Genomic DNA, 15,059 nt, shown 5'->3' with positions numbered 1-15,059 from the left:
GGACTGTGCTTATGTTTTTTTGGTATGTTCATCTTTTTCATTTTGAACAACCTTTTGGTGATAGACATACTGGCCTGACAGTCAGAATTACTGGGTTCCACAGTTTCCTTATCTATAAAATGGGGTTAATGTCAGGTGGATCCAGTCTATTCTAATAGGTCTAAGTAGTCAAACATTAGCCTTTTCAGAAAGTTCAACCTGTACTTATCTTACTTCTCTCACAGGGAGTTTAAGAGACTCAAATGAGCTGAGTGTGCAAATGCTTTATAAGCAACAAGAACGAATCAAAGTGAGGAATTCACTATTTCCTCCATATTGATCTAGGCACAGACATTTTACTTTCAATATCTCACTTATTTCTCACCACATATTCTTTTCCCCATTTAGCAGAGGAGGAGAATAAGGCCCTGCCAGTTTAAGCCACACAGCTTATGAGAAACAGAACCGGATGCTAGCCTGGGATGGCTGACCTCCTGTCCCACCATCTTTCCACTGTGGGATCCTGCTTCCCTCCAAGTCCTTTAAAAGGCGGATGAATTTACTTCCTCCCAGGCATAATCTACTTCAGTCGTGCACCCAGTAATAGACATTTGCCAAAGCTGTGCAGACATAGCCTGGATCAGTATGGTGACCAACCAAGTCTCATTAGCAACATAAAGAGCATTATTGAGTAGTAATTATTTTCTTTGGAAATGATTATTTTTCAGAAACTTGCAATTCTGGGCTCCTGGAAAGTGGAATCATGGCCATCTTGGGTAATTGCTTGAGTCATCCTCATTTACCGTTGCTTACATTATGACGAGGCAGATTCACGACTCTTAAAGTGCAAGTTGGGAGAATGAAACTTAGCATTCTGAAATTTCCAGAGGTATCATGTTCTTCATCGTCCCTTTGCTCTCCATTCTGGGCATGTGAGAATAAACATAATCCCTGGCAGAATAATATTTCTAGAAATATGAGGAAAAACTTAATTTCTTTCATTTTACGTCCAGATGTTTTCCAGCAGGAAAGAAAATCTCCATAGAATGTGAGGTTCCCAAACAAATAAAACTTCCAAAAGAATCCTCCTTTTAGCAGATCACATTGTATTACTTGCGAACTTGCTGGTGAATAAGAGAAGCTTTGAAGTTTGCATAGTCAATCAAAAATGTTTCTTAGAGATAAAAAGACACATAATCTATCAACAAGTATTTTTTTCTTGGTATCTTCTATGTTAGTTAATCTTTATATATAGTATTTTTTTTTAATTTTTTGAGACGGAGTTTCTCTCTTGTTGCCCAGGCTGGAGTGCAATGGCACGATCTCGGCTCACCGCAACCTCCACCTCCTGGGTTCAAGCGATTCTCCTGCCTCAGCCTCTCGAGTAGCTCGGATTACAGGCATGCGCCACCACGTCCGGCTAATTTTGTATTTTTAGTAGAGACAGGGTTTCTCCACGTTGGTCAGGCTGGTCTCGAACTCTATATACAGTATTTTAATACTCAAAGCAACATTTGGAATTTATGAACAATACCCTGGACCAGGCAGTGTAGAGATGCCAGAATGAACAAGTCTTGGTCATTGACGTAGGTGGCCTTCCAATTTAGGAAAGGGGTTAAATCTAAGGCAAGAAACTTGTAATAAATGTTAGTACATGACACATTTTATAAAAGAGAAACAAACAAAGTTCCATGGGAGATAGGGTGGGAAGAGATCATTTCTGCCTGGAGAGATCACGGCAGACTCCACGGAGGAGGTGGCATATGGGATGGAAGGCTTTGGGCAGGCTGGGAGTGGGTAGAGGATTCCAGACAAAGGACACAGCAGAGGCAAAGTCATGGGGTTGCCACAGCATGGGGGCAGGGAAGTTGGATAGGAGTGGCATCTGGCTGGCTGGTAGGTGGACGGGAGAATGGGAGCACCAGGAAAGTGAGCACTGCGGTGCTGCCATCAACTTTGCTCGTTGCCACACTGCTAGTCCTTGGCACAATGCCTTTCTCAGGAGGCTCAAGGATATTGATGAACTCAATAAATGAACAAATGAAAGGACAAGATCCAGTGAGCAATCAAGGAGCAAAAGACTTCATGTTGGTGGCAGCACATTCTTTTGTCTAATTCATTGTCTGGGTGCATTGGTATATTTACCTCTTAGTACAGTAGACGCCCCCTCTTCAGTCTAGGGTTGGTTATGTGGAAAAAATTTAGTTGAAGAGGTAAGCCATGGAAAAGTATGGATTTATACCTTAAATGTTTTTAATTTATCTTAAATAAATGTACTTTAATTCACCATCTCTATTATTTTTATTTTTACCTAGGGCTAAGACTTTTCCTTTCAGTAAGCACCCACTGAAGGAAGCTCCCCTACCTCGTTTTGAATAAACCACACCTGTAACTCAATAGCTATGATTTTATGATTTCCAGCTTAGGTTCTTTTAATGCAGAAGGCAAACATAAATAAACCTGTGAAGCAATCTGAACGCAGAACCATTTCAGGCTTTTATTGTTTTGCCCCAATCCTTTACAGTTGTCTTTCTCACACACCATTAGGCAATATTTTTTTTTTTAGCCTTTACCAATTCTTTTCAAATCATTCTACTTAGTTTTCATGCGAACAGTCCTTTTTTTCCCTGAACTCATATTTCATCAGGTTACATAATATTGACCAAAATTATGTAATTATGATAACAAGGACATTTGGAATGAGGAATCTGAGAACCATCACAACTACCTCTTGATCAGAACATAATTGAGGCTGTGGGAGCACAAACACACAGGCTAAGTAGAGAGACCTCTTCGTTTAGATGGTTGCATGTGCCAAGGGCCTCAGTTGTGTGTCCTCCAGAGAGCTGGTTAATCCTGAGTTCAGAGAGCTTCTAGCGTTCCACTAGCACCTTTTATCACAATGCACTGAAACCTTGGCCAACGCAGAGGCATGTCATGCAAACTGGACATAGAGCTGGTCTGCCCTAGAGTACATCTGGGGTGCCTTGCGTTAGAAATGCCAAGGGGATGCTGCTGTAACACTTTTACTATCATGGGGTCCCATGGGGGTCCCCTCCAGCTGACTTCAGGAATGAAGCTCCAGGATGTGTAATTGTTTTAGCATAAATCAATTCAAAGTGGGGAGGAAGGCTCTCGGGGATCATGGAACAGTGCTTGGCATGTGGCTAATACGTATTAAATAGCTCCAAATAAAAATGGACATGGTTTTCTGCTACAGTAGGCAGACTGCTTGACTCTCTGGGAGTTGAGTACTTGGAGGAGAAAAATGAAGGTTTCCAAGACTCTGGCTGATGTCCTAGCAAGACTCATCTTCCCTTGTCGAGGTGGCTGGTTCCCTGTGGGAAGGGAGGGAAGCCAGGCCCATCTGAGCATCTCAGGCCAATGCCCAGAGCCATGACCCTGCACCAAGCATGCAGAGTGACCTCGTGGGGAGAAGACTCGGGTAGGGGTCAGGAGTCAGCGGTGTTGTCCTTTCTTATGCTTAACTGGCCACATAACCTAAAGAAAATTCCTTGATCCCTGAAAGGCTACTTTTTCTTCTTTTTCTGTAAAATGAGGGTAAACTGAAAGCATTTGTGAAAGTCAAAAGCTAAGAGTCATGCACTATTCAAGACACTACAAGGCCATGGGGTTTCTTAAGACATAAATCACTCAGTTCATTCAGGGGCAAGAGACATGCCCCATCTGTCTCCTCAGCCTCCCTTCACTTGAAGGAACTGAGGACGATCTGCCTGATGCCTGTCACACCATCCATCCACCCACCATGGCTAATTAGTGTCTCTGCCCTTGAAGATGATCCCACCCCTCAAGATTAGCCTTGGGACATGAAGATCATTGCCTGGAAGAATATGGTGAGTCAGGGAGTTGAAATAACTGAGATTTTTCGTCCCCCTATCTTGTGACTACGCTGAGGATTTTAGATTCTTTTCACCAAACACCCTCAGTCTTCTATGAATACCCACTACCCCAGTCTTCCTAAAACCTCCTACCGCAGAGCAGATGTTTAGAGCCTCCCGCCAGGGAATAAGCCTGGCCTTTCTGCACATCATGTTAACCTGTCATGAAGTCAGACAGCAGAACAGGCAAAATGGGGACCCAGGTCAGCCAGTGCAAAGCTCCCTCCAGGAACCCGAGGTTTTGCCATCTCCTGGAACCTTCCTGTGCTGCTCTGTTATGGGACAAGGAGTCCAACAAGCTTATCATTGAGTCAGCTGGTGAAATGGCCCTTTATGGTGTGCAAAATGTCACCACCATCAGTAAAACAAGCAAAGGAAAAGCAAAACCTCCGTAACTAAAGAAATGATTTCTTTCCAATAAGTGGATGGTGTTTAAATCTGATAAGGAACAAGTGAACCTGTGGTTCTTCCTGGTTCATTGTGACTCAGGCCCAGAAAAAGGCTTAGAATGTGTTTCTGGAAGTAGTATAAAGGAAGCCTTTCTTTAGGGCCACCTTTGAGACCTGGGCAAGTAGAGGAGGGGTAAGAACTGCAGACCCAGGCCAGTGGATGGAGCTCTGAGGGCTGGCAGGGATGGAGGCCTGGGGCAGCAGGGACCGAGTGGCACTGCCATCTGGCTTTGGTTGCGTGGGCTTTGGAAAGTAAGTTGGTGTTCTGAAGGCAAGGCAGGAGGGATCCCAGTGCCAGGGAACAGAGTAAATGAGAACTTGTCTCTAAGCCACGGATTCTGGAATTTCCCATAATTAACATTCCAGCTGAATATTCAAAAGGCCTGGGCTTTTGGTAGGCCTGTAAATTAAAAGAGAATAAAGTATTTAGGGTCTACTTATGAGGGTAATGGTATGGGAAACCATGGCTTTTGTTATTTGTGAAATGTGACTCAGTTTTTGCATCTGTAAAGTGGCAATAGATTCAGAAATTTTTTAAATGTTAGTCCTGAGAGGGATCTTAGAGATAATTTAACTCTTTTTATTTTAGAGAAAAGGATCCTGAAGCCAGAGAGATTTGTTTCTCTAATAGTATTAATATTAATAATGGTGTTGACTATGCTGAGTGTCTGTAGTACATAAATTCATTTAATCCTCACAAGTTCTTTCTGAATAGTTATTACTATTATCCCTACTTTACAGATGAGAAAACTGAGACTTAATAAGGTTATGCATCTTGCCCAAGGCCACACAGCTCATAATGGGCATAACTGGAACTTGAGACCAAGTCTGCTGGATTCTAGATTCTGAGTCTTAGAGAAGTAACTCACAGCAGCTCATATAAAAACTTTTCTTCACTTTAGGAGGCCGAGGCAGGCAGATCACTTGAAGTCAGGAGTTTGAGACCAGCCTGGCCAACACGGTGAAACCCTGTCTCTACTAAAAATACAAAAAAAATTAGCCAAGCGTGGTGGCACACACGCCACAGCTATAATCCCAGCTACTCGGAAGGCTGAGGCAGAAGAATCGCTTGAGCTGGGAGACAGAAGTTGCAGTGAGCTGAGATTGTACCACTGCACTCCAGCCTGGGTGACAGAACAAGACTCTGTCTGGAAAACAAAAACAAGGACAAGGGGTTTATAACCACGGAGTAGGGTGGGGGTCAGTGGATAGAAAATTACTAAGAGTGAACATTGAGAATAAGGGGGTTTCTGGCTAAACCAACTTGATGGGATTATTGTTGAAGGCAGGCCAGGGTGATCAGATACCAAGGGCAGAGGATTTTTTTTTTTTTTTTTTTTGACAGGGTTTTGCTCTTGTTGCCCAGGCTGGAGTGCAACAGCGCGATCTGGGCTCACTGCAACCTCCGCCTCCCGGGTTCAAGTGATTCTCCTGCCTCAGCTTCCTGAGTAGCTGGGATTACAGGCGCCCACCACCATACCCGGCTAATTTTCGTAATTTTAGTAGAGACAGTTCACCATGTTGGCCAGGCTGGTCTCAAACTCCTGACCTCAGGTGATCTGCCCGCCTCAGCCTCCCAAAGTGCTGGGATTACAGGAATGAGCTACAGCGCCTGGCCGAGGATTTTTGTTAGTAGGATTCTTGTTCAAAATGGATTCTGCAAAGACAGAGAGGGAAGCCCAAGTTCAGGCCCAGTCAAGCTGAGGACTCAGAGGAGCCTGACTAAAGTTTCAGTCAAAGGAGAGAGTCTTTGTAAAACTCTATGAGATAAGCAATATTATTCCCATTTTATAGATTAGTAAACTGAGGCACAAAGATGAGTCAAGGTCACACAGTTGGTAAATGGTGGAACCAGGATTTAAATCTATGGAGTAGGATTTGAACCTCTGTGCTATATGTATATCTAACGTGCCTATTATTGACATGTACTTCCACAAAACTACCATATAATGACAATTTATGTGTAATATGATGCCATTGATCATTAAAGACAGATTAAACATAACACTGTGTCTTTGTTGGGAGATTTATTCTATTGTATTCAAGTATTTTGGGGATCGGTCATCCATCTAGTCTCCAGATAACATTTGCAGATTAATATTTCAATTCCTGGCCATTCACCCAGAAGGAGCTATTTGCTTAAGTTGACGGGATTGACCTGGCTACAGTTTAACCTTGTCCTGCCCTTTCCTCTTCAGAGTTGGAGGGGAATCCTGCCCTGCCGTTAGGCGCTGCTTTCGCCCTTTGACTGGTTATATTGGAAGTCATTTTGCAGTTGAGACCAGCATTAAGTTTTGTGAAATAGTGGCGTCCATTGGTGTTGAAAGGTGTAGAATGAAATCACTTAAAGTAGAAGCTCTTTTCCAAATGATTTCATGTCTCAGATCTGAAATATTCATTTGAGAAATTAATCAGTTCGGATTTTAAGAGTTACTGTTGGGTGATGTTTTTCTTCTTCTGCCTTTAATGGATAATTTGAGGGAATCAGCTTTTATATTAAGAAGATAAAACATGAGTTTGCAAAGTTGCCATCTGATCTTATTGCCTGGTGGGCTGCCTAGGAAAAGGAGTCTCTGATGGATATTTGATCCTGAGATGCATGAGGGCAGGAGCTACATATAGACAATTCCCTTTGTCTATTATTTAATGCAAAGCCTTGCACGACTGGGCACCACACACTTGCCTGCTAATGATATGTGGAAGCTGGAGAGTTACCCACATTCTTCATTCTAAACATCTCTCTTGGCTTTCTTTGTCCCACTGCCTGCCTGAATCTGGCCCTGAGCAGGATAGCGACCCCACAGGACATAAGGTATGGGTTTGGAAAGTTGAGAAAATGATCTGTGTTAGCTGGCTTCTGTGTTCCATGTGCATTTTATTGGAGCTTGTCTGAAGATAGTGCCTTGCTTTTGGAATGAGGCCTACTGAGTCATGCCAGGCTGTTTAGCTTTTCTTCTTTCACGGTAATGCCTTATCTCTGAGCATGAAATTGGCCCCATGTTTGTCTATCTGGTCATTACCATGGTTCCCAAGCCCGTAAACATCCCCTAATCTTTTTCTTTGCTACTCATGCAGTTTTTCTACTCATATTCAATACTTGAAGAAACTCACTCTTTCATTCTGTATTACTAACCCATGGCCCTTTCCTGTTCCTTCTTCACTTGAGTATTTTCTTTTTCTGAGAGGAGATCTTGGGTGAAAGTTGTTATAGCTATAATTTATTAAATGTCTTCTGTGTGTCTGGGTCTGTGCTTAGAACTAATAATTATTTGTAACAATTGTCATCACTGTACACTTACTATGTGTCCAGCAGTGCTAAGTGCTTTGCAGACATAGATTCATTTAAGTCTTATAACAAGCTTATGACACAAATACTATTAATAAATCCATTTTACAGATGTGGAGACTGAAGATTAGTGAAATTAATTAACTTGCCCAAGGTTACTAAGCTAGTAAATGGCAGTCTTGAATCAGGCAGTCCAACTCCCAAGCCCATACTCTTAATCACTACAATATATTGTCCTTTTAAGCCTGTGGTCTTTCCTATTGTTCACAGGTATCCTGCAAGGGCAGTGTATTGCTGTACAGACCTAATAAGATCCATGCTTTGACCTCAGGCTTGTCTGCCTCCAAAGCCCATGCTTTTTTCACTCTCCAAATTGCCTTTGAGGAAGATAGACTTTGAGTTGCCCACTATCACCTCACCAGTTGTTCCTTTCTTAGGCACAGAGAGAATGATGTAGGATTAACTACATCACATATGATACCCAAACAAATCCATTGGTTTACTCCAGTGGCTTCCCAATGTCTTTATCATCCTTTCTTCACATTTTACATGGTACAAGAGATCGAGACAGAGCTACTCTGGTTGAACTCACAATAGGGGACCTGTGCCCTCCTGTGCCCCTGCTCTATCTCCCATGAGCCATGGTTTCTGCAGTTCCTCCATCAAACCCTGAAGGACACCTGAAAGCACAGCTGTAATATCAGTTAACCTCATCCTAAGTCAGGAACACATACCAACCTTCATTAAGTGGGTAGCTGTTTATTCCATTTTTGCATTTATCAAGTATAACATTATTCCAAGACATCTATGGTTAAAACAACAACAACAACAACAACAACGTTTTGTCCTTATTCCAGCCAAAAATATATTTTCTAAGCCCATCTTCCTATAATTACCATTAAAAGAAACATATTGGTCAGATCAAATCCATAAACACTTGTCTAGTGCCTGCCAGCCCTGGGGAAACAAATCTCAGTATGACACGGTAACTTCTAAGTTATGAGATGATGATGATGATTATTATTATTCTCAGTTTTCTGAATGGCTTAAGCCCAAGCAATTAGGTCCTCTCTAAGATTATAGCAAAAAAATCATGTGTTGGATTTCTCTTCCCACAGGAACTCCAACATCCAAGCCATAGACACAACACTAAGGCAGGTCACACTATGATTTCACCTAAGCAACTAGAGTAAGCCATGGCTTACTTTCTTCCTATAGACAGCCCAGGGCACATGCTAGCCATGGACTGTAGCTGCTGACACCCAGGTATGAAACTAAAATGAATGATAGACAACTCATAGCAAGATGTAGAGTACTGTGAAGCCAAATCTAAAAAGTTTTCTGGATGTATCTGTTATCTTTACCACTGTATTATCAGACCAATGTTTTGAATTTTGATCTTCATATTTAATGGAAGGAAAATCTGATTCCTCTGGAGTAAGAAAGGTGAAAAAGATGACATACATGTACGTCTTTTAGGTTATGAGTATGGAATGGTGGCAAAGAGTACTATTTGTCCGCCAAGTCCTATCGCTTTGTCTTTTAGGCACATACCCAGACTACACCTCCAAGCATTTTTTGTGGCTAGGTGGCATCATGTCATTGAGTTCTGGCCAATAGATGTTGCCAGAAGCAATGTGTACCATTTCCAGGCCTGGCCAATAAAATCACCCTATGCAACCCTCCATGGTCACTCCTCCTGTATTCACTGGTTGAAAGGAGAGGACTCTGTAGATTTGGAGTATAGTGGACCCAGAGGAGAGAAAGAGTGTAGATCTCTAAATGAGCAAAGAGTTTGTAGAGTAAGACCTGCACTTGGCTGTGAAATAAGCAATAACCAATTTTTTTGTGTTAAGCTGTTGAGATTTGAGGAATGCTAATTACAGAATTTAGCCTACCTAACTAATACAGAGGCACAGTGAATAAGAGCCTAAGTATTAGAATCAGACAATTCTGGGTTCTATACAAACTTTTCCGCTTACCAGCTGGGTGACCTTGCACAAATTACTTACCCTCTCAGAGTTTCAACTTCATTTGTAAAATGGGACTATAATAACACTTACCTCATAGGATGGTGGGAGAACTCCATGAAAACATATGTATATAATGTCTGTTACATAGCAGGTGTAGCAAGATTACAAATTCACTCACACAATCCAATTGTACAAAGAAAATGTACTTCCTTTATTTCTCTATAACTGATTGAATTTTCTTCAAGATCCTCCAGCCCTGGGGTAGCAGGGAAACAAACGTGAACTTTAAATGAGCCAATTAACAATATGTCAGTCTCCTTTTGGTTTAAAATAGTTCCTTTCAGGTAACTGCTCAGGCTTTCAGAATCCTCACCCTCAAGAGGGTCGATGGGTGAGTTTACTCTGTAGCCCCAGAGGAGGCCCCAGAGGTCTTTGTGCAGGCCTCTGGCTGCTCTCGGGGTCCTCACTGGTCTTGCTGGGTTGTGTCCTTTCCCTGTACTGTTAGTGCTTGCCCATGTGGCAGCTGCTGCTGGAAACTTGAGAGCTTTTCTTTTCTCAGCTTGGAAAGGGCTTGGTGGGCTTCTCTTTTGAGCCAGCTGGTGCTGTGTATCCTTCTGAGGCCTGGCTGTGACTACCACTTGCTCTCTGGCCTTGGCTGCCCTTTGCCACAGGGTCATTTTGCTCCCCCATGGTGACCACTCTGGGGAGCTGACCATTCAGCAAGTCAGTTACTTTCTTGTTCCTTCTAAAGAGCATCCAGGAATTTCTGAGTATTTTCCATACAAGGAGGGAGACTCCAGCAAACCAACTCAGGCCTGCTTTCAGCCTAATCATAACTTTACTCTGATATGGCCACCATGTGTTGGGTGTGGGGGTGGGGACAGTAACCTGCAAGGTTTCTTCTCAGAGACTCAGAGAAGGACAAGGGCCTCTTTGCTTTTGGTTTTGTGGCAGACAGGCTCTAAGGTGATTCCTTATGATCCTCACATCCTGGTGCACATACCTTTGTATAATCCCCTCCTCTTGAGTTGTGGGGGTGGGACCTGTGATTGCTTCTAACCAATAAAATATAAAAAATGGATACAGCATCACTCTGGTGATTATGTTACATTATATAAAAAATTTCATCTTGCTAGCTGACTTGCAAGAGACTTTGCTTGCTGACTTGATGGAGTGGCCGTGTAGTGAAAGCCAAAGTGGTAGGGAACTGTAGGTTTCAGTTACCCCTAGGAACTATGGGTGGCCTCTAGGACCTGAAGACAGCCACCATCCAGTAGGAAGCCAGGATCCCCAGTTTTACAACCACAAGGAAATGAAAACTACTAATAACCTGAGTGAGCTTGGAGATGGATTCTTCTCCAGTTATGCCTCCAGATGAGAATGCAGCCCAGCTGCCATCTTGGTTGTAGTCTTGTGTGACCCTAAGCAGAGGATCCAGCTAATCCTGATCCACAAAAACTGTAAGATAATAAATGTCCATTGTTTTAAGGTGCTAAATTTGTGGTTTAAATAACAAGCTGCTAACTTGTTATGCAGCAATGAACTTTGGCTGAGAGAGTCGGAGGCATGCATGTCCCTTATTCTCCTCCTCCAGCCCTTTTACACTTCTCACAACCTGCTGGGGAGTAGAAGAGCACACTTGCATTTTCCTCCTTCAGTCTGATGGGAGGACCCCTCCTGCTGTCCCCAGTCACACACACATCATCACTTACTCCTGATGCCCAAAGTGGCATTTACCCGCTCTACTTTCTTTGGGCTCAAGATGTGGAGTGGCTGCTGTGAGACACAATTTAGAAGATGAGGTAATAAATACACAAAGAATTAATATTTTAAGAATATTATCCCCATTACAAAGATCATTATATTTAGTTTCTGTATTAGTCTGTTTTCACAGTGCTATACAGAACTACCTGAGACTGGGTAATTTATAAGCAAAAGAGACTTACAGTTCCACATGGCTAGGGAGGCCTCAGGAAACTTATAATCATGGCAGAAGGTGAAGGGAAAGCAAGGCATATCTTACATAGCAGCAGGAGAGAGAGAGAGAATGAGGCGGGGAACTGTCAAACACTTTTAAACCATCAGATCTCATGAGAACTCACTCATTATCAGGACAACAGCATGGGGAAAACCACCTCCATGACCCAATCACCTCACACCAGGTTGCTCCCTTGGCTTGTGGGGATTACAGTTTGAGATGAGATTTGGGTGAGGACACAGAGCCAAATCATATCAGTTTCCTTCCCTTTAGATTCAGTTGGTTGAGCCTCATTGTTTTCCCAGATCAGGAAGTTACACAAACCATTTTTAACTCTAATTTTCTCTTTAGTTTTTCCCTATTTCAAACTTCTCCTGGCATAGGAAAGGCCATTAGGGCTGGATGGCCCACCTCCTTAGAGACAGAAATAGGGCTTGCTATAAATGCTTGGGGAGTCTGGTTTCCCATGGGGATGCTGATCCTGACAGGTAACTATCCAGTTAGGGTCCATGGAATACAGTCACAGATTATTAGAACTGGAAAGACAGCTATAAAGTCCAAATGCTATCATTTTATAGAAAAGGAAATCAAGGCCCAGGGAGGTAGAATGACTTGCAAAAAGTCACCATGTTGGTTATTCCAAAGCTGGAACAAAAATCTGAACATTCTAATTCACAGACCATGCACTAGTTATCTTAATATATCATGTACAAACTGCAAATCGATATGTAGCAGAAAATTCTTTAATGAGGCACGTTTTGCCAGAGTGGATTATTTTTTAGATTCACTTTATTGAAACCTCTTCCTTTGCAAGAATTAAGTTTTTATCCTTTTCTGCTGATAAAAGAAAATCTTTCCAGGTAAAACCAAAGAATAGCATCTTTCCTCTGACCTGCTAAATGGTAGTAACAGCTGTTAAGAATATGTCCCATCAGGCCCCAGGGAGTGAGGAATGGGGCATTTACAAACTTTGGGTCACATTTGGAATTGTCTGAATCTGGGCAGCCTGCTGACCTTGGTTGGAGACAGACCTTTTAACTGTGCTTTTATGTATCGTCGCTTCTTCTCTGTATTTTTTTTTTTCTGTCTTAAGAAGGGGAGCTAGTATTTACTTTTACACCTCTCTAGCCTTTCAAGACAAAGCACTTGAAATATGAATATGATCTTTGTGGAAATTGGTGAGATTAAAAAAAATTCTTCTATCATTTTGCAGAGATTTTTCTACCCCTGGAATTAGAAAATGGTTTGGATCATAGAAAATGACCTTTTAAAAGCATGTTGTTATTTTATTCCTAATTCTCATAAGCGAGCTTCCTGCAGATGAGTAGCTTGAGACACTGCCACCGCTGCTTCATGTTACTGTTTCTCAATCCTGACAGTCAGTTTACGATGTCAAGCATGGCACCACATTTCAGCTTTGTGAGAAATGCTGTAGTGTGGTGGGGAAGGACTCTAGTGATGGAGTCGAACAGACCTGAGTTCAGAATCTGTGATTTGGGGCAAGTTACTTAACATCTTTGAGTCTGAGTTTCCTCACAGGTAAAGTGGAGAGATTAATAGTGCTTACCTGATATGGATGTTGCATACGTTAAATGAAATAAGAATATGGCACAGCTAGCACATGCCTGGCACATAGTGGGTCGTTGTCATAACATGCAGGACACTGTATTAGAATTACTGTACATGTTCATAATCCCAGCCAGACTGAAAACTCAATCAGAGCAGAAACTATGTCTGTCTCGGTGTAATCCCAACTCTCAGTTTAATGCTTACTGTATCATAGGTGTTTATATTTTTGTGAATTAACAAATAAATGATCAAAAATTGATAATTATTACTAGTGTTCCCCTTAACTTGAGTGGCACACCAGCAGATGACTCAGACTAGCTGAGTCATTTCGGCAATACCTTGTTGCCTAAATGCATTCAAGCTTGCTCATACAGAGATGCAGGTACCAGTTGCTTCCAGGCTTCCTACCTTTGACATATTTAGTTCAGGTTTAGGAATTTGGAAAGGCATTTCTTCATAATCTGGCATTGACTGGAGCTTACAGAAAATTCTCAGTCTGAAGTTTATAAACCAATATCTGAAGAAGAACTAGAAAGGGCAAGTGTTACAATAATCTAGTTAGAAAAAAAAGTTTCTTCTAACTTAGTTCTTAAAATTAAAAACCCAATGTGAACCCCTCATGAGTTCAATAATTACCAAGGAAACTGAGGCTTTTAATGTTCCTGTTCCATTATAGATAATTTCCTTCTCATAGGAGACCTCTAACAGCAGTCAAGATGGAAATAAAAATAGTCTGAGGAGAGAGAGTGGAAGAAATAAAAAAGGAACATAATATGGAGGAAAGATAGATCCCTAGGACATGGAGAGTTTTGTAAACAAGCTTTCTCTACACAGAGGTTGGATATGCCTTTGTGTCTCCAGGGCCCAGCACAGAGCTTGGACGTGTGAGCTGCTCCACCCATATTCGTTGGGTGAAAGGTGCCTATGAGATGGCGTGGCAGAGAGGGAAAATGAGCTAGAGTGGAAGAAACCAGAGCGATAGAAGCTAACTTGCCAGAGTCCATTGCCTGGCCAAAGAGCAGGAAAAGGAAGACAAATGCTGGGAAGGAAAGAGGGAAGGACAAAAAGCTGGACTGAGAAGTTCTACTTTCACTTTTTATTGTTTTTGTTTCTTTATTTAAGAAAAGCAACAAGGGGGCCAGGCACAGTGGCTCACGCCTGTAGTCCCAGCACTTTGGGAGGCTGAGGTGGGCGGATTACCTGAGGCTAGGAGTTCGAGACTAGCCTGGCCAACATGGTGAAACCCCATCAGTATGAAAAATACTAAGATTAGCCAGGCATGGTGGTGCACACCTGTAGTCCCAGCTGCTCAGGAGGCTGAGGCAGGAGAATCGCTTGAACCCAGGAGGTGGAGGTTGCAGTGCACCAAGATCGCACCACTGTACTCCAGCCAGGGCAACAGAGCAAGACTCCAAAAAAAAAAAAACAAAAAAAAAAAAGAAGAAGAAGAAAGAAAGAAAAGCAAGAAGGGAGAAATGTCAAGAGAGTGCTAGAAGGAAGTGAAGGCAAATGTAGGAGATAAGAATTAATTCTTTGTTTCTCTTTTCTCTCTGAGAATGTTAGACCTCTGATCTAATTCTCCACTGCTTCCTTCTCTTTGTATCTGTTTTTTTTATTATCTCCCATTAAACCATAAGCAACTTGAGGGCAGACAATCAGTTTTACTCCTTTTATATCCACCACTGGACCTAAGTGGGTGCCTGGTTCATTTGATGCTTAATGAATTAAATTGGCAAGAACAGATGATACTTGTCAATGGATGTATCTATATAAAGAAACTCCACTTTTCCATGACAGTGGGACAATCAATTCTTTCTCTTCTCTCTGTCTCATGAGATATACACAAGAAACAGAAAATGGAAAATTATAGGGAATTTTTTTACAGTTCTACACATGATGTTGCTGGAATTCACTGGAATTTAGTCA

The 15,059-nt window shown here is 42.1% G+C and overlaps 1 long non-coding RNA gene across 1 annotated transcript in view; it reads left to right on the top strand.

Moving 5' to 3' along the window:
* LOC129033338 (uncharacterized) overlaps positions 1-14,813 on the top strand; it is a 39,554-nt gene extending 24,741 nt beyond the window's left edge. Inside the window, exons 3-4 of the long non-coding RNA XR_008501574.1 lie at positions 7,121-7,139; positions 13,995-14,813. This is a non-coding gene — a long non-coding RNA (uncharacterized LOC129033338). The remainder of the gene's footprint in view (positions 1-7,120; positions 7,140-13,994) is intronic.
* Positions 14,814-15,059: the final 246 nt, after the last annotated feature.

Source organism: Pongo pygmaeus, chromosome 1, assembly GCF_028885625.2.
Source record: "Pongo pygmaeus isolate AG05252 chromosome 1, NHGRI_mPonPyg2-v2.0_pri, whole genome shotgun sequence".
In the NCBI taxonomy this organism is placed as follows: domain Eukaryota; kingdom Metazoa; phylum Chordata; class Mammalia; order Primates; family Hominidae; genus Pongo; species Pongo pygmaeus.
This window is presented reverse-complemented; position numbering and strand designations above follow the sequence as displayed.